This window comes from Rhinopithecus roxellana, chromosome 5 (genome assembly GCF_007565055.1).
Source record: "Rhinopithecus roxellana isolate Shanxi Qingling chromosome 5, ASM756505v1, whole genome shotgun sequence".
Classification (NCBI taxonomy): domain Eukaryota; kingdom Metazoa; phylum Chordata; class Mammalia; order Primates; family Cercopithecidae; genus Rhinopithecus; species Rhinopithecus roxellana.
The window spans coordinates 132,437,069-132,459,815 of NC_044553.1; the positions used below are offsets into that span (position 1 = coordinate 132,437,069).

The 22,747-nt window shown below is 46.7% G+C and overlaps 1 pseudogene; it reads left to right on the top strand.

Moving 5' to 3' along the window:
- LOC115897598 overlaps positions 1-22,747 on the top strand; it is a 48,003-nt pseudogene that overhangs the window by 16,041 nt on the left and 9,215 nt on the right.

Genomic DNA, 22,747 nt, shown 5'->3' on the forward strand with positions numbered 1-22,747 from the left:
ATGTATGTTTATTTCATCATTTATTTATGTATTTATTTATTTTTTTGAGACGGAGTCTTGCTCTTGTCCCCCAGGCTGGAGTGCAGTGGTGCAATCTCGGCTCACTGCAACCTTCACCTCCCAGGTTCAAGCAATTTTTCTGCCTCAGCCTACTGCGTAGCTGAGACTACAGGCATGTGACACTACGCCCAGCTAATTTTTTGTATTTTTTTTTAGTAGAGATGGGGTTTCACCATGTTGGCCAGGATGGTCTCGATCTCTTGACCTCATGATCCACCTGCCTCGGCCTCCCAAAGTGCCAGGATTACAGGTATGAGTCACCGCGCCCAGCCCCTCGTATTTTTATTTTTTATTTTTTGAGACAGGGTCTCACTCTGTTGCCCAGGCTGGAGTGCAGTGGCACAATCATGGCTCACTGTAACCTCTTGCCTCCCAGAGCTCAAGCAATCCTCCCACCTCAGCCTCTTGAGTAGCTGGGACCACAGGAGTGCACCATCACGTCCAGCTAATTTTTATATTTTTTGTAGAGATGGGGTCTCACTGTGTTGCTCAGACAGATCTTGAACTCCTGGGCTCAAGTGATCTTCCCTCCTCAGCCTCCCAAAGTGTTGGGATTACAGGCATGAGCCACTGCACCTGGCCCATTTAAGTTCATTTCTTATTGCAAATTGTAACCACTGTCTAAAATTTATATCTATTATCGTTTGTTCTCCCCTTGGTAGGAAAACACAATTATTGGCCTTTCAAGACTCCACGGAAGTGAATCCCCAGAAATTTGCAACTGACCGCTCCCGCTCTGCCCCCTCTGCTTCTGAAGCAAATCCTGTCATAGCCCCTGTGGGGCTGTCCAACCCAACACCCCCTGTGTTCCTATTGTGTATGTTTTCTTGTCAGTGTCTTGCAGTGGAACAGAAGCTCCTCAAGGGCTCCGGTTGCCTCCAATTCTCCTTTCTATCCCTGGCTGGCAGGACAGGCCTTCAAACAATAAATATCTGTCAAGGAGTTTTATGGATGGATGACTGAATGAATGTAAAAAGGATACTAGGGGCTGGGCACGGTGGCTCACACCTATAATCCCAGCACCTTGGGAGGCCAAGGCGGGCAGATCACCTGAGGTCAGGAGTTTGAAACCAGCGTGGCCAGCATGGTGAAACCCCGTCTTTACAAAAATACAAAAATTAGCCAGGTGTGGTGACATGCACCTGTAATCCTAGCTACTCAGGAGGCTGAGGCAGTCCAATCACTTGAACCTGGGAGACGGAGGTTGCAGTGATCTGAGATCATGCCACTGCACTCCAGCCTGCGAGACAGAGTGAGACTACGTCTCGAAAAAATAAAAGCATACTAGGAATATTGGAAGCCACAGGACCGCTGAATATGGGCTTCTCCACCTACAAGCTGCATAGAGACAAAAGTACTCTCAAAATTCAAAGTTCAAGAAAAATCCTTGGGGAGTACGGGTTTGAAGGTGAGGATACTTGTTAAAAAGTGCAGCTTCCTGCTGGGCGCGGTGCCTCACGCCTGTAATCCCAGCACTTTGGGAGGCCAAGGCGGGCGAATCACCTGAGGTTCGAGTTCGAGACCAGCCTGGCCAACGTGGTGAAACCCCATCTCTACTAAAAGCACAAAAATTAGCTGGGTGTGGTGGTGGGCACCTGTAATCCTAGCTACTCAGGAGGCTGAGGCAGGAGAATTGCTTGAACCCGAGAGGTGGAGGCTGCAGTGAGCCAAGGTCGCCCCACTGCACTCCAGGCTGGGAGACAGAGCGAAATTCCATCTTAAAAACAAAAAAACAAAACAAAACAAAAAACCAGTGCAGATTCCTAGGCTTGACCCCCAGAGATTCTGTTCCATATGTCTGAGGTGGAGTCCAAGAGTTAGTACAAGGGGTTTCTTTCCTTTCCAAAGAATTCCATGCAGTACTCCCCAGTCCTCCCACTGGAAGGTCAGGGAATCAGGAGACCTGGATTCTAGACCACATTCTACTACTTATCATCTGGGAAGGATTGCCAGATAAAATAAGGCATGCGATATTTGGGACATGCAATACTAAAAAAGTATTCATTGTTTATATGAAATGCAAATTTAACTGGTCTTCCTATATGTCTGTTTGCTGAATCTGGCAACCTTCCAGCTGGGTGACCTCAGCGAAGCTGCATAACTTCCTAGAGCTTCAGTCTACTTATCTATAAAATGGAGAAATTTGATCTTTCCTATGGTCCTGAGGATTGAGAGCTTCATGTAAAGTGCTTAACTGCAGTGAATGGCACATGGTAAATACCCAGTAAATGAGCTATAAGAGGCCGGGCGTGATGGCTCACACCTGTAATCCCAGCACTTTGGGAGGCCAAGGCGGGTGGATCACGAGGTCAGGAGTTCGAGACCAGCCTGATCAATATGGTGAAACCTCATCTCTACTAACAATACAAAAAATTAGCCAGGCGTGGTGGTGGGCACCTGTAGTCCCAGCTACTCGGGAGGCTGAGGCAGGAGAATCGCTTGAACCCAGGAGCCAGGGGTTGCAGTGAGCTGAGATGGCACCACTGCACTCCAGCCTGGGTGACAGAGTGAGACTCCGCCTCAAAAAAAAAAAAAAGAATTACAGACATTTATTTTAATTTTAATCTCTCTTACAGCATTAAAATGGAATTCATCAAGTAAGATTTACATATACTTCTCAGAAATGCATCTTATGACCAGTCTGTCTGGCAGCTGGCTGAGATGTTGAGATATGGACAGCCTGAGGCAGTCCTGGGCCTCAAAGTGAGGGTTAATGGGGGACATTTAAATTCTCATTCAGGCCGGGTGTGGTGGCTCACGCCTGTAATCCCAGCACTTTGGGAGGCCAAGACAGGATACTCACTTGAGCCCCGTTGTTTGAGGCCAGCATACGCAACATGGCGAGACCCTGTCTCTACCAAAAACACAAAAATTAGCTGGGCGTGGTGGCACATGCCTATGGTCCCAGCTACTCAGGAGGCTGAGGCAGGAGGATGGCTTGAGCCTGGGAGGTGGAGGTTGCAGTGAGTTGAGATCTTGCCACTGCACTCCAGCCTGGGAGACAGAGTGAGACCCCATCTCAAAAAACTAATAATAAATGCAATAAATAAATAAATAAATAAATAAATAAATAAATACATTCTCATTCAGACACTGATTTCTTTTTTTTTTTTTTGAGACGGAGTCTCGCTCTGTCGCCCGGGCTGGAGTGCAGTGGCCGGATCTCAGCTCACTGCGAGCTCCGCCTCCCGGGCTTACGCCATTCTCCTGCCTCAGCCTCCCGAGTAGCTGGGACTACAGGCGCCCGCCACCTCGCCCGGCTAGTTTTTTTGTATTTTTTTAGTAGAGACGGGGTTTCACCGTGTTAGCCAGGATGGTCTCGATCTCCTGACCTCGTGATCCGCCCGTCTCGGCCTCCCAAAGTGCTGGGATTACAGGCTTGAGCCACCGCGCCCGGCCCAGACACTGATTTCTTAATCAGATTTTAGAGTTTCCGCAAATAAACCAGTTGGGGAAAAAAAAAAAAAAAAAAGAGTGTGATCCTTCCAGAAACCAGTAGGGGGAAGTGTGTGCATTTTGGGATAAAACTAAAATACTACAGGATTCAAACAGCCCTGGCTGCAGGTTTTCCACATCTGGGGAACAATGGAGGGCCTAATAAAGTCCTGGGTAGTGCACTGGTCAAGGCGAGGGTCAGTGTGGACCCCAAAATGCTGAGAAAATCAGCCTATACAGGAATAGCGCCTGTGGTCCATCTGTGAGAGGATGTTGTGGAAAATGAGAAACTAATGCAGATTTGGGAATATGGTATATAGAAGGAAAAAGAGACTTTGTATGTTGAAAGACACCAAAAAGTCAAAAGCAAGTGACAAACCAAGAGAGAAAAATTGCAAATCATATATGACAAAGAATTACAAAATGTATAAAGCTGTCCCATCAAGAGATGAACACAGGTAATTTATGTAAGAAATAAGAACTATAAATAGGCTGGGCACAGTGGCTCACGACTGTTACCCCAGCACTTTGGGAGGCCAAGGCAGGAGGATCTCTTGAGCCCAAAAGTTTGAGAACACCTGGGCAACATAGTGGGACCCCTGTCTACTCAGGAGTCCCAGCTACTCAGGAGGCTGAGGCAGGAGGACTGCTTGATCCCAGGAGTTGGAAGCTGCAGTGACCCATGATTGCACTACTGTACTCCAGCCTGGGCAACAGAGTGAGACCCTGTTTCAAAAGAAAAAAAGAAAAAAGAGTAAAGAAATATAAATACTTAATAAACATAGATTAAAAAGATTAATCTCTTTAGCAACAAGGAAATACAAATGAAAACACTGCAGGGGCTTTCTGCCTTATTTTCCTATGCTTATTGTCTATTGAGCGCCTGTTCTGTGCCAGGCATTGTGCAAAGAGCTTTCTAGACATCAACTCAGCATTTAATGTGTACAAAAACTCTGAGAAGTGGGAACAAACATTATCCTCATTTTACCTAAAGCATGCGGCTCTGAAAGGTTAGTAACTTGCCTGGAGTTTATCCAGCTGGGAAGGGCAAGCAGGGTTCGGACCCACGTTTGTGTGATTCCAAGTCCTTCTCCCCATACTGATTTATCTGGGATCTCAATTGATATGTCCAAGCAGCATCTAGTGCTGGACTATAGTGCTTTGGAGAAGGCCCTGGAAGCTGTGAGCCCCAAGCAGCCAAAGAGGAACAGAAAAGAAAGAAAGAAAGAAAGAAAGAAAGAAAGAAACAAAACCTCAGAAAATCAGACAGCAATGGAAGTGGTCCTGGGGAAGCAGGGTGTTTTGGCAGAGCATAGAAAATGGGAATTTGGGGACAAGAGAGATAGGGGTTTGGAACGCCAATTGCGGGGGCTAGAGGAAACAGTTCGTGGCACATTCTAAGCAGGCTGGGGTCTGGCTGGCTTGAATGTTCACAGCCCTGGAGGATGGAAGCTGAGGAATCTGTTTGTCATCCACTGCATGCTGAGCTGCCATTCTCATATCTAAACCTTCCAGCCCCAAGTCCCTCATTCCCTCCCTCCTTCTCGCACCTGCTGGCAGCGGGGGCTCCAATGAATGGACAAGTTCCGTGAATTCTTGCCCCTTCCCCCACCTTTTACATAGCCAAGCCCTGGAACAAAAGGCGCCCTGAGTCTGGGGCCCGTTCCCTGGACTCCTGCCAGCTCCAGGGAGTGCTAGACAGCTGGAGCCGTGCTCCACACCACACCATTTACATCTTTTACAGCCTTCCCACCCCATGCTCCTCTCTTCCCACTCATGGCCACGGCCACAGGCCCACTAGACCCCAGGACACTCCTCCTGGTTCCCTGGAGGTTAAGGGGAGTTGCCGTGACACAGATAGGCGGGGCAGCGGGATATGGGCGTGTGGTTCACATCCTAGAATCCAGGGCTGAAGGTGTAGATCCTTTGTTTAGGACAATCCATCCCACCCACCAAGCAGCAGCAACGGGAAGCTCCTTGCCTGTCACTTTGTGCTCCTGATTTCAGGCGCCACAGGTGGCTGTCCTGTAGGATTTGGGATCCTCTTTCCTAGGTGGTTCCCTATCACTTTGGATTAGGTATCCACCTAGTGGTTTTATCCACTGATAGGTGCTCACTATTTATTGAGCACCTATTGTGTGCTCGGAACAATGGTAGGTGCATCGCGTCTGTTTCCTCATTTAATCCTTACCACAGCCCAAGGTGAAATATATATGGACCCAGAGGCTCGCCCCAAGGCTCCTCGGGTCAGCTGGTCCACAGTAGTGACAGGATGTGAATCCAGATCTTTCCCACCTGCCACCTTGAGTAGGAATCTGAGGACCAACTGGGTAACTCTTCCCTCAAACTCCCTTGCACAGTCTGTGCTGTTTAGGACTCTCGCAAATCACAGGAGCCATCCTATGATCCTGCCCTTTCCCGATCCACAGGGATGGCCCAACCCAGGCTCCCCTTCCTCCCAGGCAGCCTCCTAAAGTCCACATTTTGTTTCAAATGCCTGTAGAGCAGGACAGGCCAGGAAAAGGGGCAGTTATACCTTCCCTTGGTGAGAAGCCCTCTCAAGACACAGGCCTGGCTTTGGTTTGCTGCTCCGCGATTCTTCCTTCCTCTCTTGCAAGCCTTGCCCTTCTGGACTGGGCCTAGTTTCAGACAACATGAGCACTGGTTGATTTTATTATTATTATTATTATTATTATTATTATTATTATTTGAGATAGAGTCTCACTCTGTTGCCCAGGCAGGAGTGCAGTGAATGGTGCGATCTTAGCTCACTGCAACCTACGCCTCCTGGGTTCAAGCAATTCTCTTGCCTCAGCCTCCCGAGGAGATGGGACTACAGGTTCCCACTACCACGCCTGGTTAATTTTTGTCTTTTTATTTTTTATTTATTTTTTTATTGAGACGGAGTCTCGCTCTGTCGCCCAGGCTGGAGTGCAGTGGCCGGATCTCAGCTCACTGCAAGCTCCACCTCCCGGGTTTACGCCTTTCTCCTGCCTCAGCCTCCCGAGTAGCTGGGACTACAGGTGCCCGCCACCTCGCCCGGCTAGTTTTTTGTATTTTTAGTAGAGACGGGGTTTCACCATATTAGCCAGGATGGTCTCGATCTCCTGACCTCGTGATCCGCCTGTCTCGGCCTCCCAAAGTGCTGGGATTACAGGCTTGAGCCACCGCGCCCGGCCAATTTTTGTCTTTTTAGTAGAGACAGGGTTTCACGATGTTGGCCGGGTTGGTCTCGAACCCCTGATGTCAGATGATCCACCCGCCTCAGCGTCCCAAAGTGCTGGGATTACAGGCATGAGCCACTGCACCTGGCCCTTGCGGTGATCTTGTCCTGGAAGAGATTGGGGAGAAGGGAAGGCGTGAGCCACCTTATCCGGCTAGCACTGGTTGATTCTAATTGGTATATTCCACCTCTTCTGAGAGCCTCCCGAAGTACCTCCAACTTCCTGGGTTATGGGCCAATATATCAAAAGGTACCCTGCAGGGTGAGGATGGAAGACCCTGTGCCCTGGCCACCTCCTGCCTCAGAGAAGCCAAGGTAGAGCTGTTAGAGGTGGCCATGGTTTCCATCAGCCCAGCCAGAGCTCTGTCTTGAGAGCCCAGTGGATTTCTGTAGTCCCTTGAAGGGCTCAGAAGCAAGTTCAGCCACAACAATAATCCCATATACGTACCCAATGAATGATATCACAAAGTGCTGCCTTCAATTACCCAAAAATAAAAATATATAAATATAGATGTGTCTACAGATTGTTTTTTTGACCAAGCAATTCTACTTGGTGAGTCTTACAGGAAGGAACATTTGCACAACATACACACATTTGTTTAATGCAACACTGTTTCTAATAGTGAAAAACTGGAAAAAGTCAATATTCAGTTGCAAAGGATTGCTTAAATAAATTATAATACCTCCCTACAATAAAATATTCTACAGCTGTTAAAAAAAAACGAGGTAATTTTATACTGACAAGGAAAGAGATCCATGACATACTGCATGGTTAAAAAGAGTAAGTTATTAGCCAGGTGCTGTGGCTCATGTCTGTAATCCCAGCACTTTGGGAGGCTGAGATGGGAGGATCACCTGAAGTCAGGGGTTTGAGACCAGCCTGGCCAACATGGTGAAACGCTGTCTCTACTAAAAATACAAAACTTGGGACTGGGCACGGTGGCTCATGCCTCTAATCCCAGCACTTTGGGAGGCTGAGGTGGGCAGATTACCTGAGGTCAGGGGTTTGAGACCAGCCTGGCCAACATGGAGAAACCCTGTCTCTACTAAAGATACAAAAATTGGGGGGTGGGCGCGGTGGCTCATGTCTGTAATCCCAGTACTTTGGGAGACCGAGGAGGGTAGATCACCTGAGGTCAGGAGTTCCAGACCAGCCTGACCAACATGGAGAAACCCTGTCTCTACTAAACAAACAAACAAACAAACAAAAAACCAAATTAGCTGGGTGTGGTGGCACATGCCTGTAATCCCAGCTACTCAGGAGGCTGAGGCAGGAGAATCTCTTGAACCCGGGAGGCGAAGGTTGCATTGAGCCAAGATCATACCACTGCACTCCAGCCTGGGCGACAGAGCGAAACTCCGTCTCAAAAAAAAAAAATTTTTTTTTTAAATAAGAAACAGGGTCTCTGTCACCCAGGCTGGCCTGCAGTGACACCTTCCAGGGCTCCGGTGATCCTCCTAGCTCAGCTTCCCAAGTAGCTGGGACTACAGGTGCGTGCCACCACGAATAGCTAATTTTTTTTTTTTGTAGACATGAGGTTTTGCCATGTTGCCCTGGCTGGTCTTGAACTCCTGGGCTCAAGAATTGGTCCACCTTGGCCGGGCAGTGGTGGCTCACGCCTGTAATCCCAGCACTTTAGGAGGCTGAGGTGGGCGGATCATGAGGTCAGGAGATCGAGACCATCCTGGCTAACAAGGTGAAACCCTGTCTCTACTAAAAATACAAAAATTAACCAGGCTTGGTGGTGGGCCCCAGTGGTCCCAGTCAGCCTCCTAAAGTAGTCCCAGTTGCTGGGGAGGCTGAGGCAGGAGAATGGCGTGAACCCGGGAGGCTGAGCTTGCAATGAGCTGAGACTGTGTCACTGCACTCCAGCCTGGGCAACAGAGCGAGACTCCATTTCAAAAAATAAATAAATAAAAATTTAAAAAATAAAGAATTGTCCAACTTTGGGCCCCCAAAGTGCTGGGATTCTAGGTGTGAGCCATAGTGCCTGGTCTGTGGAGGCATTTTTTTTTTTTTTTTTTTTTTTGAGATGGAGTCTTGCTCTGTCACCCAGGCTGGAGTGCAGTGGCGCGATCTTGGCTCACTACAACCTCTGCCTCCCGGGTTCAAGCAATTCTCCTGCCTCAGACTCCCGAGTAGCTGGGACTACAGGTGCGCACTACCACGCCTGGCTAATTTTTGTATTTTTTTTTTTTTTTTTTTTGAGACAGAGTCTCGCTCTGTCACCCAGGCTGGAGTGCTGTGGCTGGATCTTAGCTCACTGCAAGCTCCGCCTCCCGGGTTCACGCCATTCTCCTGCCTCAGCCTCCTGGGTAGCTGGGACTACAGCGCCACCACCTCGCCCGGCTAGTTTTTTTGTAGTTTTTAGTAGAGACGGGGTTTCACCGTGTTAGCCAGGATGGTCTCCATCTCCTGACCTCGTGATCCGCCCATCTCGGCCTCCCAAAGTGCTGGGATTACAGGCTTGAGCCACCGCGCCCAGCAATTTTTGTATTTTTAATAGAGATGGAGTTTTACCATGTTGGCCAAGCTGGTTTCGAACTCCTGACTTCAAGTGATCCACCCACCTCGGCCTCCCAAAGTGCTGGGATTACAGGCGTGAGCCATCACGCCTGGGTTTTTGTTTTGTTGTTTTGTTTTGTTTTGTTTTGAGATGGAGCCGTGGCATGATCTCGGCTCATTGCAATCTCTGCCTCCCAGGTTCAAAGATTCTCCTATCTCAGTCTCCTGAGTAGCTGGGATTACAGGCACGTGTTACCATGTCCAGCTAATTTTTTTGTATTTTTTTAGTAGAGACGGGGTTTCACTATGTTGGCCAGACTAGTCTTGAACTCTTGACCTCAAGTGATCTGCCTGCCTCGGCCTCCCAAGTGCTAGGATTACAGGTGTGAGCTACTGTGCCGGGCCTGGAAGGCATTTTTTAAATCTCCCCAGGTGTTTCCCATGGGCAGCCAGATTGAGAAACACTTCTAAGAAACAGAAGGAAGGAAAGGTTGATTTGGAAAGGAAAGTGAGGTGACACTCTGCTTGTTCTATGTGAAAACTAAACAGATACTACTTGCCCTGCTCTTTCTGGGGAAAAAAAGTAAAGGGCCCAGGGTGGCCTTGAAGTACTACTAGACTTACGTAAGCACTGAGTTAGTTGAAGTATAGCCTTTAGCAGTATCAGACTTTTTTTTTTGAGACAGAGTTTTGCTCTTGTTGCCCAGGCTGCCGTGCAATGGTGCGATCTCGGCTTACTGCAACCTCCACCTCCCAGGTTCAAGTGATACTCCTGCCTCAGCCTCCCTAGTAGCTGGGATTACAGGCATGTGCCACCACACCTGGCTAATTTCGTATTTTTGGTAGAAATGGGGTTTCTCCATGTTGGTCAGGCTGGTCTCCAACTCCCAACCTCAGGTGATCTGCCCGCCTCGGCCTCCCAAAGTGCTGGGATTACAGGCGTGAGCCGCCGCACCCGGCAGCAGTATTAGACTTTCCTTTTTTTTTTTTTTTTTTGAGACGGAGTCTGGCTTTGTCGCCCGGGCTGGAGTGCAGTGGCCGGATCTCAGCTCACTGCAAACTCCGCCTCCCGGGTTTTCGCCATTCTCCTGCCTCAGCCTCCCAAGTAGCTGGGACTACAGGCGCCCGCCAGGTCGCCTGGCTAGTTTTTTGTATTTCTTAGTAGAGACGGGGTTTCATCGTGTTAGCCAGGATGGTCTCGATCTCCTGACCTCGTGATTCGCCCGTCTCGGCCTCCCAAAGTGCTGGGATTACAGGCTTGAGCCACCGCGCCCGGCCTGGACTTTCTGACTACACCTGAGGCATTCTAGAAGTTGACCACTTGACTTTAGCAGATCAAGTCTGCAAGAGCAAAAAGAAGGGAAAGAGCCCATGTTGTTGCCTCATTCTGAAGGGCAAGACCCACCTCCTCATTGGTAAAACAGGAGCATGAATAAAACACAAGTCTGTGCTGGATGCAGTGGCTTGCACTTGTAATCCCAACACTTTGGGAGGCTGAGGTGGACGGATCACGAGGTTAGGAGATCGAGACCATCCTGGCTGATACGGTGAAACCCCCGTCTCTACTAAAAAAATACAAGAAAAATTAGCCAGACTGGAGGACATGGTGAGACTCCGTCTCAAAAACAAACCAACCAACCAACCAACCACAAGTCTGGGCCGGGTGCGGTGGCTCATGCCTGTAATCCCAGCACTTTGGGAGGCGGAGGAGGGTGGCCCACCTGAGGTCAGGAGTTCCAGACCAGCCCAGACAACATGGTGAAACTCCATCTCTACTAAAAACAGAAAAAATTAGCCAGGTATGGTAGCAGGTGCCTATAATCCCAGCTACTCGGGAGGCTGAGGTAGGAGAATTGCTTGAACCCAGGAGGCAGAGGTTGCAGTGAGCCAAGATTGCGCCATTGCACTCCAGCCTGGGCAACAAGAGCAAAACTCCATCTAAAACAAAATGAAACATATGTATAAACAAAAAAGAAAACACACAAGTCTGCACAGTCTGCACAGTGCCTGATACAGTAGAAGTCCTCAATAAGTTCTAGTTTATTCATTTCAGGAATGGAGGGAGCTTAGAGGTAATCTTAGTGCCTGCAGAATACTAGATGTGCACACATTACATTGTGTAAGACATGTGAAATCTTCACAACATGCCTTTCATGCAGACATTGACATCTTTATTTTACAGATTAATTTAACTAGGTTAGTATCAGTCAGAAGCTAGAAGTAAAAACCCAGTTTTGTTCAATTCCAAATTCTGTACTTTGTTCACCACACTCTGTCACTTCTTAGGGACACTTGGGGTGAGAAATTAACTGTGATTAGGTCCCTCATTTTCAGGCTTACCCTACATATGCCTCCAAAAGAAGGGAGCAAGTGGCTGAAGTTATCTGGGATTACTTTGCTTAAAGATGATAGGACACCTTAAAAGACTATATGCCCATATGTAATTCTGTAAGGGCCTGAAGTTGAAGCCACACCCCGGGGGAAAAAAAAGGAAGGTTCCCTCTCTGAGCCCCAGGGGGAAATGTTAGGGGTTTTGGATCTTTGTTCTGTATTGTAGATAGATTTGCACAGAGGACCCCTCCCAAACCTACCCACTCCCAACCCCAAAGCTTCCACTTTCCTCCTCCCTCAAAGCAACTGCTGCTTACCTGGCTTTCACACCTGTATTTTCCTGGCCTGGCACGGCAAGTTTACCTTTCCCCCTCTGGAGGATCGACTCCTACTCTGTTTTTTTTTTTTTTTTTTTGAGATGGAGTTTCTCTCTTGTTGCCCACGCTGGAGTGCAATGGCGCGATCTCGGCTCACTGCAACCTCCACCTCCCAGGTTCAAGCGATTCTCCTGCCTCAGCCTCCTGAGCAGCTGGGATTACAGGTATGCGCCACCATACTCAGCTAATATTTTGGTATTTTTGGTAGAGACGGGTTTCTCCGTGTTGGTCAGGCTGGTCTGGAACTCCCGACCTCAGGTGATCTGCCCGCTTCAGCCTCCCAAAGTGCTGGGATTACCGGCCTGATACCATGCCTGGCCTCCTAATCTGGTTTTTTTCTTCTTCTTCTTCATTTCCTTTAACAACCAGTGCCCTTGGGCATTGTCCTGTCAACTCTTTTTACCCCTTTTCACATTGCTTGAATCGAACATTCACAAACAGGGATTTCTTGAGCACTCACTCGGACCCAGCAGTGTGAGTGGCACATCAGTCCTACAGAGACTGTCATGCATCTTCCATTGCTTCCTCCTCTTGAAATATTTGATCTCCCATGCCACCTTCTTCAGGAAACTTTCCTGGGTCTCAGATCCTCAGTGTCCTCATGGCATTCAGACATGTCTGTTACACGGCTTCCCATATCCTATTCTTGGGTTATGGTTATTTGGATGCATGTCTCCCCAGCTAGATTTCTTTGAAGGGAGAAATCACATTCTTTGTCTTTGTATTCTTCAAATGCCTAACACAGTGCCTGGCACATCAAAAAACTGTTTATAGGCCGGGCATTGCGGCTCATGCTTGTAATCCCAGCGCTTTGGGAGGCCAAGGCGGGTGGATTACCTAAGGTCGGGAGTTCCAGACCAGCCTGACCAACATGGAGAAACCCCGTCTCTACTAAAAATATAAAATTAGCCGGGCATGGTGGCACATGCCTGTAATCCCAGCTACTCAGGAGACTAAGGCAGGAGAATCGCTTGAACCCAGGAGGCAGAGGTTGCAGTGAGCTGAGATCATGCCATTGCACTCCAGCCTGGGCAACAAGAGCGAAACAACATCTCAAAAAAAAAAAAAAAAAAAAAAAAATATATATATATATATATATACACACACACACACACACACACACATACACACACACACACACACACACATATATATTTATAGCTGACTGGGTGCGGTGGCTCATGCCTGTAATCCCAGCACTTTGGGAGGCTGAGGCTGGCATATCACTTGAGGCCAAGAGTAAGAGACCAGCCTGGCCAACATGGTGAAACCTCATTTGTACTAAAAAAAAAAAAAATAGAAAAATTAGCTGGGCACGATGGTGGGCACCTGTAATCCCAGCCACTCTGGAGGCCGAGGCACAAGAATTGCTTGAACCAAGGAGACAGAGGTTGCAGTGAGCTGAGATAGCGCCACTGCACTCCATCCTGGGCGACAGAGCGAGACTCTGCTTCAACAAATAAATAAATAAACAAATAAATAAAAATGTCTATAACTGTTGATACTTTCCAGAAAAGAATTTGAAGTACCTTACTAAAAATACGTAAAGAATAGCAGAAACAGGGCTGAAGAAAAACAAGGGTAAGGAGGCCAGGCACACTTGTAGCTCCAGTGCTTAGGGGGACTGAGGCAGGAAGATCACTTGGACCCAGGAGTTGGAGACTGGCCTGGGAAACATAGTGAGACCCTGTCTCTACAAAAAAAGAGAAGCCGGGTGTGGTGGCTCACACCTGTAATCCCAGCACTTCGGGAGGCCAAGGCGGGTGGATTACTTGAGCTCAGGGGTTTTAGACCAACCTGGCCAACATGGTGAAACTCTCTCTACTAAAAATACAAAAATTAACCAGGTGTGGTGGCATGTGCCTGTAATCCCAGTTACTTAGGAGGCTGAGGCAAGAGAACTGCTTGAACCCAGGAGGCAGAGGTTGCAGTGAGCCGAGATCACGCCATTGCATTCCAGCCTGGGCGACAGAGCGAGACTCTGTCTCAAAAAAAAGAGGTAGGAGGATCACTTGAACCCAGGAGATCAAGGCTGCAGTGAGCCAAGATCATGCCATTGTACTCCAGCCTGGGACAAAGTGAGACCCTGTCTCAAAAAAGGAAAAAAGAAAAGCAAGGGTAAGGAAATCATTGAGTAAGAGTGAATAACAATAAAACAACAGGACGGGCCTGGTGGCTTATACCTGTAATCCCAGCACTTTGGGAGGCCGAGGCAGGCCTGAGGTCAGGAGTTCAAGACCAGCCTGACCAACATGGTAAAATCCCGTCTCTACTAAAAATACAAAAATTAGCCAGGCATGGTGGCACATGCCTGTAATTCTAGCTATTCAGGAGGCTGAGGTAGGAGAATCGCTTGAACCCAAGAGGTGGAGGTTGCAGTGAGCCAAGATCACACCATTGTACTCCACTGGGCGACAGAGCAAGACTGTCTCAAAAATAAATTAATAAATAAATAAATAAATATAAACAACATTTGAGTGTTCACTACATGTTCACTGCATTGTTTTAGTTGCTTTACATGCACCATTTTATTTAATCTTCATAATGATTCTATGAGGTTACTACAGTTATAATCACCATTTCACAGATGAGGGAACTGAGGCACAGATAGGTTAAGCAACTTGCCCAAGTTCACATAAGCAGTAAGTGGCTCACCCAGGCAATGTGGTTCCAGAAGCTATGCTCATTACCAAAGCCCTCAGAAGGTGAATGTTAGGTATTCTATGCGCACATCTGGTTTGTGGTTTGGCTCTGAGGTTCCTGGAAGCCAAAGCCAAGAAGGAAAGGTATTAATGATAGAAGTTCATTAAAAACAATAAACCTAGGCTGGGCACAGTGGCTCACGCCTGTAATACCAGTACTTTGGGAGGCTGAGACGGGTGGATTGCTTGAGCTCATGAGTTCAAGACTAGCCTGGGCAACATGGTGAAACCCCATCTCTAACAAAAATACAAAAAATTACCCAGGCATGGTGGTGGGTGCCTGTAGTCCCAGCTACTAGGGAGGCTGAGGTGGGAGAATCAATTGAGCCCAGGAGGCAGAGGTTGCAGTGAGGTGAGATTGCACCACTGCACTCCAGCCTGGGTGACAGAGCAAGACTCCATCTCAAACAAACAATAAACCAATTGCTGGGGAGAAACATAGCTTTTTGTGACCTTGAGTCCGAGATAACTCATAAAGAAGATACTGTTTTCCAAATTTTATAGGTTAACATTCCATGAGCAAAATGGTCAAACTTCCCAATTTAGGTGTATTTCTTTCTTTTTTTTTTTTTTGAGACGGAGTCTCGCTCTGTCATCCAGGCTGGAGTGCAGTGGCACGATCTCTGCTCACTGCAAGCTCCACCTCCCAGGTTCACACCATTCTCCTGCCTCAGCATCCTGAGTAGCTGGGACTACAGGCACCCGCCACTGCACCCGGCTAATTTTTTGTATTTTTAGTAGAGATGGGATTTCACCATGGTCTCGATCTCCTGACCTCATGATCCGCCTGCCTTGGTCTCCCAAAGTGCTGGGATTACAGGTGTGAGCCACTGCTCCCAGCCTTATAGGGGTATTTCTTTTTTTTTTTTTTTTATTTTCTTTATTTATTTATTTATTTATTTATTTTTATTTTATTATACTTTAAGTTCTAGGGTACATGTGCATAACGTGCAGGTTTGTTACATATGTATACTTATGCCATGTTGGTGTGCTGCACCCATCAACTCGTCAGCACCCATCAATTCATCATTTATATCATGTATAACTCCCCAATGCAATCCCTCCCTCCTCCCCCAGGGGTATTTCTTTATAATTGATATGTATGCACTAATATATTATGTGCCTTGTAAAACACAAATGTAGAAATGGAAAAGAATGAAAGAAAATATATAATCTACACGGAAGTTCTTCTGAGAATCATCTTGCATACTCCCAGGTACATACAGCCCACCTCTGAGCTCCTTGGTACAGAGGGTGGGTCTGTGGATTGGATTCTGGCAGTAGACAATAGTAGCAGTCTTCACATCACCATTGAATAACTTGAAGAAGACAAAGAATATGATTCCTGCCTTCAAAGAAATCTAGTAGTGGAGACCTGCATCCAAATAACCATAACACAAAGGCCAGGCACAGTGGCTCACACCTGTAATCCCAGCATTTTGGGAGGCCGAGGCAGGTGGATCACTTGAGGTCAGGAGTTTGAGACCAGCCTGGTCAACATGGTGAAACCTCGTCTCTACTAAAAATACAAAATTAGCCGGGTATGGTGGTGCATGCCTGTAATCCCAGCTACTAGGGAGGCTGAGACAGGAGAATTACTCGAACCCGGGAGGCAGAGGGTGCAGTGAGCTGACATCATGCCACTATACTCCGGTCTGGGTGACAGAGCAAGAAAGAACAACCATAACCGGATAATAGAATATGGGAAACCATGTAGCAAACGCGTCCAATAACCCTCAGTGGAGATCCAAAGCATGACACAGAAAAAGCAATTCAGTGACAGTAGGTCTAGAGGTGTCAACATAAATGTGGTCCAAGTGCATACCTCTGATTGGCTAGTTTGATCTAATCACTATTTTAAAATATGACTAATATTAATTGAGCGTTTTGGGTATGATAGTCACTGTACTAAATGCCTGACTTATATTTCTTCATTTAATCCTTATCACAGTCCTGTAAAGAACTTATATTATTCTATCAACATTTTACAGATGAGAAAATTAAGGCTCAGAGAGGTTAACTGGTTCATGCAGTACAGCTGGGATTTAAACCCATGTTTATTCAACTCTAAAGCCAGTGATTTTCATTGCCATTCTATACAGGCTCAGAAATTTTCAATATAGGTGGCCTTAAGCAGTTTCTCCCCTTTTACAGATGTTCTATTTTTTTTTTGTGAGACAGGGTCTTGCTCTGTTGCCCAGGCTGGAGTGCAGTGGTGTGGTCTTGGCTTACTGCAACCTCCACCTCTTAGGTTCAAGCAATTCTCCTGCCATAGGCTCCCCAAGTAGCTAGGATTACAGACATGAACCACCACGCCCAGCTAATTTTTGTATCTTTAGTAGAGATGGGGTTTCACCATGTTGGCCAGGCTGGTCTCAAACTTCTGACCTCAAGCGATCTGCCTGCCTCAGCTTCCCAAAGTGCTGGTATTACAGGTGTGAGCCACTGTGCCCAGCCTCAGATCTTTATTTACAAAAAGAATGCATTCTTATTGCAAAAATGCAAACAAAACTGAAGTGTGCAAGGTAAAAAAGCCAGCCAGGTGCGGTGGTTCACACCTGTAATCCCAGCACTTTGGGAGGCAGAGGCAGGCGGATCACCTGAGGTTGGGAGTTTAAGACCAGTCTGGTGAACATGGTGAAACCCCGTCTCTATTAAAATACAAAATTACCTGGGCATAGTGGCGCATGCCTATAATCCCAGCTGCTCGTGAGGCTGAGGCAGGAGAATTGCTTGAACCTGGGAGGCAGAGGTTGCGGTTAGCCGAGATTCCACCATTGCACTCCAGCCTGGGCAACAAGAGTGAAACTCTGTCTCCAAAAAAAAAAAAAAAAAACAGCCTCTTTCCACAAACCTCCTCTCCAGGGTTTTCCATTAGTTTGCTCCATTTATAGTCTTCCAGACTTCTTTCTACTCACTAAACACACACACACATACTCACTAAACACACACACACACACACACACACACACACATATGTATATAGTAGATAGATTTTTGCAAAAGTGGATTCATAAGATTTATTTAACTCTGAAATCTCACTTTAATTTGGCTATATTTCTGGGTTAGTTCCCATAGATCTATTCACACATCAGTAGTGGGTAACATAATTGACCCAAAATGTTCCCTTCTGGTGAATCACTTGAACCCGGGAGATGGAGGTTGCGGTGAGCCGAGGTCGTGCCATTGCACTCCAGCCTGGGCAACGAGAGCGAAACTCCATCTCAAAAAAAAAGTTTCCTCTTGGTAATTCTTTTCACTGTTTTCCTCTAGGTGACTCTAGAGGATTGTCCTTTTTCTTTCTCTCCTCTTTTTCTCCTCTCTTCTTACCCCTTTGGCTTTAGATCTTATCTAGATGTTAACAACTCCCACACTTATTTCACTCTTACCTGGAACATTTTGTAATTTTCTGTATTTTGAATTTACTTTGAATTGGGTTTATGCCTATTCAGAACATACTGTCCTTGAAGAATGTATTTTTGTATTTGCTTGTACTGATGAAAAGAAACTCTGGGCCAGGTGCGATGCCTCTCATCCCAGCAGTTTAAGAGACTGAGGTGGGTGGATCACTTGAGGTCAGGAGTTTGAGACTAGTCAGTGAACATGGTGAAACCCCGTCTCTACTAAAAATACAAAAATTAGCTGGGCATGGTGGCACATGACTGTAGTCCCAGCTACTTGGGAGGCTGAGGCAGGAGAATTGCTTGAACCTGGGAGGGAGGCGGAGGTTGTAATGAGCTGAGATCGTGCCACTTTACTCTAGCTGAGTGACAGAGTGAGACCCTGTCTCAGAAAAAGAAAAAAAAAAAAAAAAGAAACTCTGGAAGGAAGCTAATAAAGGTGGTTGCCGGTGTGTGGTAATGGGGGATGAAAGGAGCTGGGAATAAACTAAGCCCAAAGATACCAGGCCTGAGAGGAAGAGCAGCGTGATTGGGAGATCCTGAGTTTGGCCTTGTGGTCTTGTTTCCTCTTCATGGATGAAATAGAGAGGGCCGAAGAAATGCAACAAACTCGGAGGGGGAGGACCACAAGCCCTTGAAACTGCTTCAGGGCCAGCTGTTCCCCTAGTGGGTGCCTGTTTCCTTGGGATGGGAGAAGGGCTGAGTTATTGACAAACCTTCTTCCCTCTCCTGGTAAGTTTCCTGAGGACAGCTGCTCTGTGAAGCCCATTGCCCCAAGGGCACCTATCAAACACCCTGCAAAGAAGCAGATGTTAATCCAGATGACCGATGACATTGCCCATCCTGGGTACCTGGGCTGCCTGCTTTTCCCCGAAGTGGGAGCCTGGCTTGCAGGTAAGTGTCCTTCCCCCTTGCTCCTTTAAAGTGATACTTCACTCCTCAAAGAAAATATTTCATCTTTTTATTGTAAAAGTTATTAAACACACCCAAAATGAAAAATGGTATAATGAACCACTCAGAATGAACAGTATAATGAACTCTTGATCTAAAAAGTATCACATTGTGCCATATATATTCTTTTCCTGATTAAAAAAAATCAAATCCCTGACATTTTATTCCTAAATTCTCAAATGTATATCTAAAAGGTTAGAACATTTTCATGTGTAACCATCATACTGTTCTCACTCCTAACAAATTTAACATTAACTGCTTCTTATACTCTAATATCTAATCTATACCCACTCCTAACAAATTTCACATTAATTGCTTCTTATACTCTAATATTCAATCTATACTCACACTTACCCTTAAGTGAAATGACTTACAGCCATGAATAATGTTAGATTGGAGTTGCAAATGACCAGAGAAGCCAGCATCAGCCTGACAGCCCTCTTAGCACAGATCTCTGAGAACCGCCAGTACCCAAGAGTGAGGGGCTCAAGAAATACTTCTTCCTTTCCACAGTAATAGCAAGTCATGGTAGCTCTCATTATGAGCTCTTACCATTGAGAACTTGCTATGCACCTTTCTGTGCTGACTGGAAGACTGCATTCACTCTTTGTGTATCTTCCACAGAGCTGAGTATAATGCCTCCACAGAGTAGATGTTTAACAAATTGTAATTTGTTTTTTGTTTTAGAGATAGAATCGTGCTCTTTTGCCCAGGCTGGAGTGGAGTCACAGCTCACTGATGCCTCAAACTCATAGGCTCTAGTGATCCTCCTGCTTCAGCCTCCTGAGTAGCTCGGACTAGAGTTGCATGCCATCACATTCAGCTAATTATTTTTATTATTTTTTTTATTTTTGAGATCAAATCTCACTCTGTTGCCCAGGCTGGAGTGCAGTGGCATGATGTCAGCTCACTGCAACCTCCGCCTCCTGGGTTCAAGCAATTCTTGTGCTTCAGCCTCCTGAGTAGCTGGGACTACAGGTGTGAGCCACCATGCCCGGCTAATTTTTAGATTTTTAGCAGAGATGAGGTTTCACCATGTTGGCCAGGTTGCTCTCGAACTCCTGACCTCAGGTGATCTGCCTGACTTGGACTCCCAAAGTGCTGGGATTACAAGAGTGAGCCACCATGCCCAGCCATTTGTTTCTTTTCTTGTTTTTTGAGACAGGGTCTTACTAGGGTGCCCAGGTTGACTTTGAACTCCGGGCCTCAAGTGATCCTCTTGCTTCAGATCCTTCTAGCTTCAGTAGCTAGGATTACAGGTGTGAACCACTAATTGTAATTTGAATTGACAATCATATTTCCCTGGTTTTATTTCCCCAGGGACAAGTAGTGATATGGCTGTTTTATCAGATCATTTCACTGACCCTGTAAAGTAGGTATCACTTGCCCCATTTCACAGATGAGGAAACTGAGGGTCAGGCTTGTTTAAAGTTCCATAACTAGGAAGTAGGGGAGCTGAGATTCAATTCTGGTTGCTCTGACTCCAGAGTCTGAGTGGTTACCCACCTCTTGGTAATCACCAAGGGACTCTGGTGGGGGAGTAAAGGTCTCAGTCCTGGTTAGAGGCAAAGAGAGGGTAAAGGAGAAGGGTGGAGGAGGGGGAGAAAAAAAGGAAGGAGAAAGAAAGAACAAAAGAAAAAGAAACCAGGGCCGGGCGCGGTGGCTCAAGCCTGTAATCCCAGCACTTTGGGAGGCCGAGACGGGCGGATCACGAGGTCAGGAGATCGAGACCAACCTGGCTAACACGGTGAAACCCCGTCTCTACTAAAAAAGACAAAAAACTAGCCAGGCGAGGTGGCGGGCGCCTGTAGTCCCAGCTACTTGGGAGGCTGAGGCAGGAGAATGGCATAAACCCGGGAGGCGGAGCTTGCAGTGAGCTGAGATCTGGCCACTGTACCCCAGACTGAGCAACAGAGCGAGACTCCGTCTCAAAAAAAAAAAAAAAAAAAGAAAAAGAAAAAGAAACCAGGGTGGGCATGGTGGCTCATGTCTGTAATCCCAACACTTTGGGGGCCAAGGTGGTAGGAGGATCACTTGAGCCCAGGAGTTCTAGACCAGCCTGGGAAAAACAGTGAGACACCATCTCTAAAAAACTTAAGAAAAAAATTCACTGGGCATGGTGGCACATGCCTGTAGTCCCAGCTACTTGGGAGCCTGAGGTGGGAGGATCAATTGAGCCCAGGATTTTGAGGCTGCAGTGAGCTATGATTGCACTACTGCATTCCAGCCTGGGCAACAGAGCAAGACCCTGTCTCAAAAAAAAAGAAAATAAAAGAAGCTAGGAGAATATGATGTCATGAAAGTAAGACTAGCAGCAATTGGATTTAAGGCCTTTGTGTATAGTGAATACAATAGGTTGCAGAACGAATGAGAAGCCTTTTCTCTTTTTTGAGATGGAGTCTCACTCTGTTGCCCAGGCTGGAGTGCAGTGGCACAATCTCGGCTCACTGCAACCTCTGCCTCCTGGGTTCAAGCAATTCTCTTGCCTCAGCCTTCCCAATAGCTGGGAATACAGGTGTGTGCCACCACACCCAGCTAATTTTTGTATTTTTAGTAGACACAGGGTTTCACCATATTGGTCAGGCTGGTCTTGAACTCCTGACAGGTGATCTGCCTACCTCTGCCTCCCAAAGTGCTGGGATTACAGGTGTGAGCCACCATGCCCGGCCTACAGATGGATGAATTCTTTAAATCTCTATAGAAAGAAGGTGAGTAGGGAAGAGAGTAACTGAATAGCAGCACTGTTTACTGAGCATTTCATGATTAGACCTGTGCTAAGAATTTCACAGTGTTTCCATTTAATCCTCACAGCAACCTCTCTGGGGTTGTTACCATCATTTTCTAAGTAAGAAATTAGATCTGGGGAGGCCAGGTAATTTGCCCTGTGTCCCACAGGGCAGAGCTGGAATACTGACCCTGTCATACTCCAAAATTTAGACTCTTCACCACCCAATCAATGTCCTACTCAACATAGGACTTGCTTTTAATAGCTGATGCAAGTTCAGGTGAACCACCACTTACACAACCCCTGGAAAGCTGTACATTTAAACATAAACATGGTTAATTACTTCTCTCATTATTTAAAGGAAGCTTTTCTATTGCGTATCTCTTTATTTATTTATTTATTTTGAGACAGAGTTTTGCTCTTGTCGCCCAGGCTGGAGTGCAATGGCACCTTCTTGGTTCACTGCAACCTCTGCTTCCCAGGTTCAAGTGATTCTCCTGCCTCAGCCTCCAGGCTAGCTGGGATTACAGGAGCCCAGCACCATGCCCAGCTAGTTTTTGTATTTTTAGTAGAGATGGGCTTTCACCATGTTGGCCAGGCTGGTCTCGAACTCCTGACCTCAGGTGATCCACATGCCTTGGCCTCCCAAAGTGCTGGGATTACAGGCGTGAGCCACCACACCTGGCCGCATGTCTCTTTATAAGTGAAGGATTACCCCCAACTCCTCTGCTTCTGAAATCTGAATTTGGCTCAAAGCAAGGTACATATTAACTAAAGATGTCTACTTGTGGAAGCTGGTTTAGTTATTGCTGGGAAACTGGGATTTTGGTGTTTGAACACCTTAATAACCAGGCCCTTAATTTTGTGACATCTCATCTTGACAGTTTAAATAAAAGGAAATTAAAATTTACCAAATCCAAAATCCATTAAATAAAAGACAGATATGTCAGTCTAGGAGTTTGAGATCAGCCTAGATGTGGTATGCTCCTGCTCCTCAGGAGGCAGAGGCAGAGGCAGAAGAATCCCTTGAACTCAG